The sequence below is a fragment of the Carassius auratus genome, unplaced genomic scaffold (genome assembly GCF_003368295.1).
Source record: "Carassius auratus strain Wakin unplaced genomic scaffold, ASM336829v1 scaf_tig00035191, whole genome shotgun sequence".
NCBI lineage: Eukaryota > Metazoa > Chordata > Actinopteri > Cypriniformes > Cyprinidae > Carassius > Carassius auratus.
Window position 1 is genome coordinate 54,262 of NW_020526210.1, and position 12,417 is coordinate 66,678.

Below are 12,417 nucleotides of genomic sequence, written 5' to 3' on the forward strand. Positions count from 1 at the left end.
ATGATAATAATACTTAGTGGTGACGGTGATGTTGATATTGATAAAATCAATAATAACAATAATAATAATAACAACATTTATCTCAATAATAATAGCAACAATAACAGTAATAATAGTAATACTAAATATGGAGATGATGATAATATTTTGATTGAAAGTACAATTGCAATAGTTATATCAATAATAATATAATAACAACAACAATAGTAATAATAATAATAACAACAACAATAGTAATAATAATAATAATAACAACAATAGTAATACAGAAAAAAATGATACTAATAGTAATGCTAAGGATGGCGATTATGATAACACTTTTATCATACGGTGACATCAATAATAATTATTGTAGTAATAATGATAATAATAATAATATTAATAAAAATAATAATAACAATACATACACGTGTAACATTCACCCACCACATACCACACCTCTCCTTTTTTTTTTGTCAGTGTGCTTCTTTTTTGTCTCCTTTCCCTTCCTTCCCTTTCTTCTTTTCCCCCTCTTTTTTCCTTTTTCTTTTCTCTTTCTTTTACAGTTACTATTTGTATGTATGCCTAAACTAAGGTGGTGCATTAAAAAGAAGGTGAAGTGCATTAAAATCAGCATTGGTGCATTAAAATCATGTGTGGTATGTGTTAGATGTTGACTTGATTTGGTTATATTTTTATATTTTATGTATCTATATCATTATTAACATCATCATTTCCTTTATCCATTTATTTATTTTAATCATTTAATATATATGTTATACCATTACCACCCTTATATCAAGCAAGTTATCATCACATCGCCATCATTCCATCACTGTTAAATGTTTCTATGATATTGAAAATATTAATAACCATAATGTCAATAATAATTATAATAATGAAAATACTCACAATATTACTAAAACCTTGTATAAATGTATAATAATAAATTAATACATAATTAATCAGGATGAGTGTGTCAGATTTGTAATAGTTGGATGAGGTCTGATCTGGAGTGTTGAGGTTCCGATATACAGTTGTAATGAGGTGTAAAATATTCTAGGGAGATGTAGTCTATGAGCAAATTTTTCCAGTGTGTTATGTGAATAGTGCTTAGGGATTTCCAGACTAAATAGTAATCATGATGGGCACAGCCACTTTTTATGCTGTCATTAGTACAGTGTAATCAGATTTATTAATATGTTTTTAAGACATTGAAAAAAGCACAAATGTCAAGACATGTCAAAACTTCTCTGGGGACCCCAAACCCCCTCATACCCCAGAGGGTTAGCTCCACTGACTCAAGCAGCTCAGAGGGACTCCTCTTAAGTCTAGCCAGGACAACAGAGAGAGCCCATGAGGTCATAAGGGGTGACCTATGAGGATTTAACTCATAGAGGTTCTAGAGATCTGGACGTGGGTGCCATATGATGCCCAACCCCTGAGAAAGAAGGTCCTTCCTTAGGGGGATCCACCAGGGAGGGACTGTTACGAGGAGTATGAGTTCCGAAAACCAGGTCTGGGTGAGCCAGTAAGGTGCAACCAGCAAGACCTATACCTCGTCCTCCCTAATCCTGCACAGTGTCTGTGTGAGGAGGCTTACAGGGGGAAAGCATACATGCATAGCATGGGAAGTCAGAGAGTAGCACAGTTGGCAATGGGAGGACTCATGGGAAGCAAAAAGGTCTATCTGGGCTTCCCCGAATCGACTCCAGATCAAATGAACCACAGTCCTAGAATGTGGATGGTGAGCAGTGACTTGAGCCATGTCTGGCTCCAGAGGAGGAGATGGCAGGCAAATTGTGAACAGAGATGAAGACGACCAGGATGGAGCAGTAGATACCCTCAGTGGAGCAAAGGACCACCACAGCAGGGTAGACAGGGCCGAACATCCCCACAGTAAGTTGCCACCTCAGGAGTAGCCGTAGCAGACCCTGTTGCCAGGGGAGATTCTGCATTGTAAGCAGCCACCTAAAGAGGAGCTGAAGCAAATGCTGCTCAGAAGAAGCTGGAGTAGGCTCTGCAGTGGATTCATGAGCTGGAGTGGGCTCTGGATCAGACTCAAACTGGAGCGGGCTAAGGAGGAATAACAGAACAGTAAGCAGCCCAAAAACAACAGGATAGGGACCACCATTTCAGAACCATTGCAGAGGGGGCAGAACCTCTACGATCACCGGGCATGATAGCTCTCGTTGCCTGAGAGCGCTGAGGTCACTGTGATGTCTGCCACTCTCACCGACATCAGCGGTGAGTCCACCACACTTGAAGCCAGCCTCAAAAGCCTTCAGAATGCCTTGGTGCCTTCAAATGTATCATTCATGATGCTCGGGAACACAGGAGCGGTATCAGTGATGGCTCAGGGCTGTGGCTTGACATCCATAATGGCTTGGTGGCCATGATTGCTGGAAGCTATAGACTGGCAGCCATCTTGTGAAGAGACTCTGAAATGGTGGCCATGATGGGACAAGACTCTGGGAGGGTGACCATGATGGGATGAGACTCTGGAATTGCATCCATTTTCAGGACAAGACTTTAGAAGTGCTGCCATGATGGGAAGAGACTCTAAAAAGGTGGCCATGATAGGACGAGACTCTGGAAAGGTGGCCATGTCGTGATGAGACTCTGTAAGGGCGGCCATGACAGGACGTGGCTTTGCAACGGCAGCCATGATGACTTGAGACATTGGAATGGCGGCCATGTTGCAAAGGCCATGTCGGGGGACATTTTATGGAGAGGCTCTGGGCTTGCAGACCTTTTGCAGAGTGGCTCAGGCATGGAAGATTCTACCAACACTAGGCTCGCCATCCTCAGTGTTGGGTTTGCTGGAAACCCTGAACAGTAAAGCTCCTTGACATCCTGTATAATTCAACCAATCTGATGATGACTTTGAAACTCCTGAAGTGTTTCCATTTTTGTGTGCCGATTCATCAGACTTTCAGCCTACGGTCTATGGGCGTGATTTCTGAGGTCCCTCTCAATCTCCCCTACTATAAAGGCAGATTCACAAAGCTGCGGGACAAAGTCAATAAACTGTGCCAGAGTCCAGCTGGGGTATTCTTCAGGTAAGGTTAGACTAATATTTGGATCAAGTCCACTCCAGAAACAACTGACAAGGTGGCTATAAAAAATTAACTCCTTCACATAGCATTCAGTGGGTCGGCAATTCAAAAAAATGGAGCAGAGCATACTTACGGGATTGCAAGAAAACAAACATGAATATCTACGTGCAGGTGTCCAATAAAAATTCAGGAACCAACAAGTAATCCAACATGGGTAAAACAGGGAACTAGCTTTTTATACACATTTTTAGAATTTACTCATCTCTGTGTTTCTATCCAGTATTTTTTATGCAATATCCCACAATGTGCATAAAATATGTGGATGGAAACATAGGTAGTGTTGGCACACTCTAACTGCCGAGATGATTTAGAAACAGTTTAAAATTCACGATTATGGGCTGAGCAACTGTATGATGTCATTGGAGCTGAGTGAAAGATTTCAGGGAAGGTGAAACTAAATTAAACACATGAGCTGGAAGCTTCTTCAAACAACAGCCTCTTTATTTATGCACACTGAAGCTAGTGATCACATCTGATATTTACTCACAGGTAAGTGATGGAAATGTAAGAGTTTCTGCAGTAGTTTTAAACTGAAATAGAATGTAAAGAATGCATGTTATTTAATTGACTTTAATATTTTATGTGTGCTCAAATGTCATTTAAAAGCTTCAGAAACACAAAATACTTAAGAAAGAATGGACACAGTCCAATAAAAACTAAAGTAAAAAAAAAAATCATGAAAACATTATACCACAATAAAATGTTAATACAATAAATAAACTATATTGTGGTGAAATAAATGTTATGGTTTAATTGTTTGAAATGTTAAAAATAAATCCACCCTTTTTGTTATCTTTCATATATATAAAAATAATCTTATATTATGATAATTTTGTTTAAAAGACCTGTTTCATGCACATATTCAGTTTCAGAATTGTTTTTCTTCTTGAATTGGCAATCAAGTACTTTTACTTTGATTTAAAAAAAAATCAGTATTAAGTTTATCTTTTATTCTGGAGGATCACAATTATTTTAACTCTAAACATTGTTTTTGTTACTTTGACCAGTGTGTGATTAAACATGAGCAGGGATATAACCATGAACTGACATTTTTTGAAAGGAAAAATGCACAAGTTAATTACGAGTTGAACCAGTTTACAAGATTGAATACAAAGAATTTCCTTGCCCCACCTGTGATAATAGCTGTTAAAGAACTGTACATGTCATTCTATTCAAACCCCTGTCAGCAGATCAAAATACTTAGTCAACCTGTTTACGTATTTTCCAAATAGTTCAATTCAGTCATGTAGATGATGTATTTCTATTGTTTATCTTTTCAGAATGGCATCCTCCAGTGGTGCACTAAATGAGGAGCTCCAGTGCTCCATCTGTCTGGAAGTGTTCACTGATCCAGTCACCATTCCATGTGGACACAACTTCTGCAGAACCTGCCTGACCAAGTTCTGGACAAACACACAGACCTGCTTCTGTCCAGTCTGTAAACAAAAATTCAGCAGAAGACCTGATCTCGAGATTAATACAACAATCACAAAGGAAGTGCAACACTTTAAGAAGTTCAATAAAGAAAAATCTGAGGTAAACCGTGAAGCAGAAAGCCGTGAAGTCCTGTCTGACATAGTACCCATGTAGCTATTTAGCCTCCTTGTTAGTGCGTCCGCCTCCCATGCCGGAGACCTGGGTTCGAGCCCCGCTTGTCGCGAGGAGCGTCGGAGAGGACCCGGGAGAGAGGGGTTACATTTGGTGCCGTGACCTGGATGGGAGTGAGGTTTAGGGGGGTGAGTGTAACGGAGGCCAGCGGGTAGTGCTGTGCAGGTAAACCTCACTCCCCGATCTCAAGAGACGCACTGGCGACAGACGTTAGTGGCTGTAGCCATTTAGCGTCCTTGTTAGTGGGGTCGCCTCCCATGCCGGAGACCTGGGTTCGAGCCCCGCTTGTCGCGAGGAGCGTCGTAGAGGACCCGGGAGAGAGGGGTTACACTTGTCAACATTAGTTAATGCACTGTGAATTAGCATGAACTAACAACTAATTACTGTTATTTTCATTAACATTAACAAAGATGAATAAATACAGTAATAAATGTATTGTTCATTGTTTGTTCATGTTAATTAATGAATTAACAAACATTAACTAATGGACCATTATTCTAAAGTCTTACCAACAAACCTCTTCCCCTCTAAAAATTTTGCATGCCATTGCTATCCCATTTTAAACAGGAATTGTTCATTTAAATAACAGTTTAATAAAAATGGATACTTTTCAATGAAAGAAGGCTTAGTGTAGGTTGCTTCTGGTGTTTTGGATTTGTACTTCAAAACTTGTAGATTGACGGCTATTTGTGAAAATATGTTGTGATGTGTTTGTTTGATAAGTTATGGTTAAAGCGCCACTCAGCAGTCAAAAGCTGCAAATGCACTTTGCAAACACGGCAGCGCTCGCGGCGATGGAAAGCACACTTTGGTTGGCCACCTACTGTACTCTTGATAGGGCACCAAATGTTGTACTTATCTAAATCGTTAGTTGAACATTATTATGAGCTGTATGGAAATCATAGCTTTTTCAATGTTTCAGTTGATGGATGCGTATTCTGGCTTCCCAGAAATGACAACAACAGCGATGAGAAAAAAAAAAAACCTTGGACATTCACTCTTGTTCAATGCGAATGCCTTATGCTGGAATATGAGCAGTCATTTATTCCGTCATCACCTGTGTGCTGATAGCACGCGCTCCCAGTTGAGACCTGAACAACACACGTTAATGTGTGTTTAAACTAAATTCATTTAAGCTTTGCCAGTTTAAATATTTAAGAGCCAGAGGACGCAATCTTGCGTGCACAGTAAGAAGATTTGTGCCATGTGCTCATCCGAAGCAAGCAAACTCACGCCTCAGAACACACACATATATAAGCTCTCTCTGAAGTATTGTGTTTAAATGGACAAATTCACATAAAAACGATGTCTAAATGGCTTTCTTAGTAAGTATCCTACAGCAGACATAGCCGTCTGAACGCAGGCCTACTGTATCAGTGCATTCTCTTAAAGTGACAGTCTTTATATTAATCGAACAGTAACAACAAAGAAATCACTCACTGCTCTTGATTAAAAAGCTTTTGTAATTTTAATTAAGAATAATCTTTAATTTATACAGTCCAATATGCAATGCTGTTTTACATTTTATTACTTTATTAATTTTCTGCACCTAAAAACTAATGCTAGATGTACCTAAAAAAATTTAAATCAGTTTATTTTTTGTATCTTTACTTTATTGTATTTATTTGTGCTGTTGCTTGTAGTTGGATAGAATATTCTTATTTTTGTATTTTTATTAGAAAATATAGTTTTTCCATAAACATAGCACATACCGAACTGTAATGAAACCGAAACCGAGACTCTGAAACCTTGAAACAAACCGAACTTTATTATTTATTTTTTTCTTGCCTCTTGCACTTTGTTTCATGGCCTTCTTTTGAGAAGTGTTTCTTAAACTGAATGTTCCTCTTTTTGCAGACTCTCATCTCCAGAGATTTTTTCCTTACTCTGTATCAGACATTCAACAATTCAAAAGGGATGATTGTTGGTCTAAGTGTCCTGTTGGTAGTTGTATTGTTCACCTCTGATGACAGCACAATCACCCGGGTAAGTTCCCAATCACAATATCTCTTTTGAATGGTTTTTTTTTTTTTTTTTTCTGGGAGGCTGATTAGTCTAAGGGTGTACTCACACTGCTAGTTTGAACCGTTTCCGAGTGCGTTTGACCACCAAAGCGCGGTTCGTTTGACTAATGTGAGTGCTCCGAATCGTCCCCGGGCCCGGCTCGATTAGCCGGCCCTGGCCCGCTTGGAAGAGGTGGGCCAGGGCACGGTTCAGTTGGACTCGGGCGCGGTTCGCATGCAGTGTGAGCACTAACCGTGCCGGAGCACAGAAAAGGATGCTTTGCATCACGGTTTTGCGACGCTCCAAAACCAACATGGCAGGGAAAGGGTCCCTTTGGTCTACGGCTGAGGTGCAAAACGCATAAAAACTAAAAACTGCAAAGTCCTTGCTGCACTTCAGCTGGTACCTTGCAAACATCCTCATACGAGCAGCACGATTATGTGAAAATTTTGACAAAATTATGTGTATGCTAAGTATGTGTGTTAGATAAATAAGTGTATGTGTATATAAATATAAATAGTGTAGTGTGTTTCACAGTTATTATCAGCTGTTCATAAGATGGATTACCTGAGGGAAGAAACTTTTCCTGTGTCTGGTCGTTCTAGTGCTCAGTGCTCTGTAGCGTCGACCAGATGGCAACAGTTCAAAGAGGGAGTGTGCTGGATGTGAGGGGTCCAGAGTGATTTTAACAGCCCTTTTGCTCACTCTGGATAAGTACAGTACTTGAATAGAAGGGAGGGTTGTACCGATCGCTCAGCAGTCCGGACTACCCTCTGTAGTCTTCTGAGGTCAGATTTAGAAGCTGAGCTGAACCAGACAGTTACTGAAGTGCAGAGGATGGATTCAATGATGGTGGAGTAGAACTGTTTCAGCAGCTCCTGTGGCAGGTTAAACTTCCTCAGCTGGCGAAGGAAGTACAACCTCTGCTGGGCATTTTTCACGATGGAGTCAATGTGAATGTCCCACTTCAGGTCCTGAGAGATAGTGGTGCCCAGGAACCTGAATGACTCCACTGCAGTCACAGTGCTGTTCACGATGGTGAGTGGGGGGAGTGCAGGGGGGTTTCTCCTGAAGTCCACAATCATCTCCACTGTTTTGAGCGTGTTCAGCTCCAGGTTGTTGAGAGTGCACCAGACAGCCAGCTCTTTTACCTCCTGTCTGTAAGCGAACTCGTCACTGTCCTGAATGAGGCCGATGAGTGTGATGTCATCTGCAAACTTCAGGAGCTTGACAGAAGGGTCCTTAGATGTGCAATCATTAGTGTACAGGGAGAAGAGCAGTGGGGGGAGAACACAGCCCTGGGGAGCTCCGGTGCTGATTGTATGGGTGCTGGATGTGTATTTTCCTAGCTTCACTAGCTGCTGCCTGTCTGTCAGGAAGCTGTTGATCCACTGACAGACGGAGGTGGGCACGGAGAGCTGAGTTAGTTTGGGCAGGAGGAGGTTTGGGATGATCGTGTTGAATGCAGAGCTTAAGTCCACAAACAGGATCCTCACATTGGTCCCCGGTCTGTCTAGGTGTTGCAGAACATAATGCAGTCCGATGTTTACTGCATCGTGCACAGACCTGTTTGCTCTGTAGGCAAACTGAAGAGGATCCAGTGATGTCCTTCAGGTGGGCCAGCACCAGTTTTTCAAATAACTTCATGACTACAGACGTTAGAGCCACAGGCCTGTAGTCATTTAGTCCTGTAATTTTGGATTTCTTTGGGATGGGGATGATGGTTGAGCATTTGAAGCATGAAGGGACTTCGCACAGCTCCAGCGATCTGTCGAAGATCTGTGTGAAGATGGGGGCCAGCTGCTCAGCACAGGATTTCAGACAGGCTGGTGTAACACAATCTGGGCCTGGTGCTTTTTTCCTTTTCTGCTTCCGGAAGACCTGGCGCACCGCATCCTCGCTGATCTGAATTGCAGGTGTGGGGGAGAGGGTGGATGCAGGAGCTGTTAATGGTGTGAACGGTTGTTTGGAGAGGCGTTCAGGGCGGGTTGCAGGAGTTGTGAATGGTGTGAACGGTTGATTGGAGATGTGTTAAGGGCGGGTTGCAGGAGTTGTGAATGGTGTGAACGGTTGATTGGAGATGTGTTCAGGGCGCGTTGCAGGAGTGGTGAATGGTGTGAATGGTTGTGTGGGGAGGTGTTCAGGGCAGGTGATGGGTGTTCTTTCAAACCTGCAGTAAAACTCGTTCAGATTGTCTGCCAGTCGTTGATTCTCCACAGTGCTGGGGGGTGGTGTCTTGTATTTGGTGATCTCCTTTAGACTTTTCCACACTGATGCAGAGTCCTAATTTTTTAGAATAATTCCTCTTTGCCACTTTGATCTCCTTTTCCAGTGTGTATTTAGCCTGTTTATAGAAGACATTGTCCCCCTTCATGTAAGCATCTTCTTTGGCCTGACGGAGCTGTCTGAGTTTTGCAGTGAACCACAGTTTGTCATTGTTGTAATTTAGTTGAGTCCTGGTAGGAATGCATATATCCTCACAGAAACTGATATAAGATGTTAAAGTCTCTGTGAGTTCATCCAGATCGGTGGCAGAAGCTTCAAAAACCCTCCAATCAGTGAGGTCAAAACAAGATTTTAAATCCTACTCTGCTTCATTAGTCCATCTTTTAACCGTCTTTAATACGTTTAGCTGATTTTAGTTTCTGCCTGTAGGTCGGTATAAGATGAACCAGAAGGTGATCAGAACTTCCCAAAGCTGCTCGTGGAACAGAGTGAAATGCATCCTTTATTGTTGTGTAACAGTGATCCAATATATTACTGTCTCTTGTGGGACATGTGATGTGCTGTCTGTATTACAATACAAGACGTAGTCAGCCAGACGATGAACATTATTAATATTATTAACAATTATTAATTATTATATGATGCTGTCACACTTGTAGCAATATTTGTTAGTTCTGTTTGTTGATTCAGGGTTAGCATCATCTGGGGTCCTCTGAGGGTCAGCATCATCTTTTCTCAGGTGTTCTGGATCCAGACTGCAGCTTGTGTAAATCCTAGGCAAAAACATAGAAACAAATAGACACATCATTAGAATAGCTGCTGATCCAACAAATTAAAATAAATTAGTTTAACCCAAGCTAAAGAATAAAAATGTGCATTTGATCAGATGCAACTACACTCACAATTTAAGATACATTATTCAAATGCTTGGAGAAAGAGATGCATTTTTAATCTAGATTTAAATAGAGAGAGTGTGTCTGAATCCCGAACATTATCAGGAAGGCTGTTCCAGAGTTTGGGAGCCAAATGTGAAAAAGCTCTACCTCCTTTAGTGGACTTTGTTATCCTAGGAACTACCAAAAGTCCAGCGTTTTGTGACCTTAGGGAGCGTGATGGATTGTAACGTGGTAGAAGGCTAGTTAGGTACGCAGGAGCTAAACCATTTAGGGCCTTATATGTAAGTAATGATAATTTGTAGCTGATACGGAAATTAATAGGTAGCCAGTGCAGAGACTGTAAAATTGGGGTAATACGATCATATTTTCTTGACCTGGTAAGGACTCTAGCTGCTGCATTTTGGACTACCTGTAGCTTGTTTATTGAAGAAGCAGGACAACCACCTAGTACTGCATTACAATAGTACAGTCTAGAGGTCATGAATGCATGAACTAGCTTTTCTGCATCAGAAACAGATAACATGTTTCGTGGCTTGGCAATGTTTCTAAGATGGAAAAATGCAGTTTTTGTAGCATGGTGAATATGATTTTCAAAAGAAAAGTTGCTGTCTAATATAATAGAGGAAGTAACAGTACATCCGTCTAGTTGCAAATTGTAATCTACAAGATTCTGTGTACTGTTTTTTGGTCCAATAATTAATATCTCTGTCTTATCCGAATTTAATTGGATAAAATAATTTGTCATCCAATCTTTTACATTCTTAACACACTCTGTTAGCTTAGATAATTTAGAAGTTTTATCTGTGTAACGATAAAAACTCCCTAATCATCGGGAAAAAGGAGGCGGGAACCGGCGCACAATCAAAACATAATTTTAATATTCAAAATAAATACAAAACGGCGCGTCAGCCCCTCACGGCGACTGACGCTCACAAATAAAAAGTAAACACATAAACAAATGTCCCAGGCCTGGTCCTCTCTCGTCCTTCACGGTCGTCACTCCAGTTTTATATCCTTCCATCTCCTACGTGGGACTCGATACTGGCGGCGGGGCGCAGGTGTAGCTCATCTCCAATCACTACACCTGGCCTCACTCCTCATTCCCACGCCTCTCGGCCCCGCCCCACTCGCCACAATCTGGTCTCATTGACAGCTTCTGTGATGAAGCAAGCGCTCCCAGGCAGGGGGAGGTGTGGTGAAGGGACAAAGTTCTCGTAACCCGAGATGTTCCCCTTCGAGGGAACATCGAACTGCCTTGAATTACACTTTGGGGGAACGAGTACTCACTGTGCCACAATGAGCCCTGACTGTCCTAGTGTGAAGCTGAACACAGGCACACTTAGGATGAGAGCACAAGGGTGCCAGGTGTCGATGGAATGTCCAGGCTGTAAAATCTAAAAAAAGTGTGAGGGGGTGGCCCATCCTGCTGCATCGCAGACCTCCTGGATGGGGGCCCCTGAAAGGAGGGCTCTAGAGGACACCATGCCTCTGGAAGAGTGAGCCTTCATGGTCAGAGGTGAAGGCAAATTGCGCACCTTGGAAGGCCATAGATATAGCTTGGACAATCCAGTTGCTAATGGTCTGTTTGGAAGCAGGAAGCCCCTTCTTGGGCGACCCGAAACACACTAACAACTGGTCTGACTTACGCCATGAGTAGGACCTCTGGATCTATATTTTGAGAGCTCTGACAGGGCAGAGCAGATGAAGTCTCTCCTCATCCGCCATCACGTGAGGTGGAGAATGAAAAGCTTGCAGAACTGTAGGCCAAGCCACATTACATGGCACCTTTGGCAAATAGCCCGGGCTAGGGAGTAGGATGGCTTTGATGTCGCCTGGAGCAAACTACAGGCACCCGTTAGATATAGAGAATGCCTGGAGATCTCCTACTCTCCTCAGAGAAGTAATGGCCAACAAGAAAGCCACCTTAAGGGAAAGGTTCTTGGGCTCAGCCAACTCCAGCAGTTCGAAGGGGGCCTCAAGCAACCCTTCGAGAACCACTGCCAGGTCCCAAGTGGGAACCCTGGTACGGGCAATACAGGAGTAATATTATGTCTGAGAACCATACTGGTAGAGTTGGGTCCGAGTCCACCTTTGTGGAATACGAGTCAAGACCAAGTCCTTAAACATCAAGTCCAAGTCCGAGTCCAAAAGGGGCCGAGTTGGACTCAAGTCTGGGTTCTTAAAGGCCGAGTCCGAGTCGAGTCCGCCCGAGTCCAGAAAGTAATAAAATTAAAAAGGATTATAAATTGGTATTGTACATTTTTACATTCTATTAATATTTTAACCTTTCAACCCATTAAACCAATGGAAATATAAAAATGTATTAAAAAAATACCACTGTTTTTAAACATTTTTATTTTATGTCAACAGAACTAGTTTCCTATCCAAAAAGGTTTCAAAGGTTTTACTGTATTACAAGTGCATGAAAATACAAATGAACCTGTTTTATTATTGTATCACACTATATTGTCCTCCAGTACATCGGAAAGTGTGATAAAATAACTATATATCTATATCTATCTATCTATCTATCTATCTATATATATATATATATATATATATATATATATATATATATATATAAT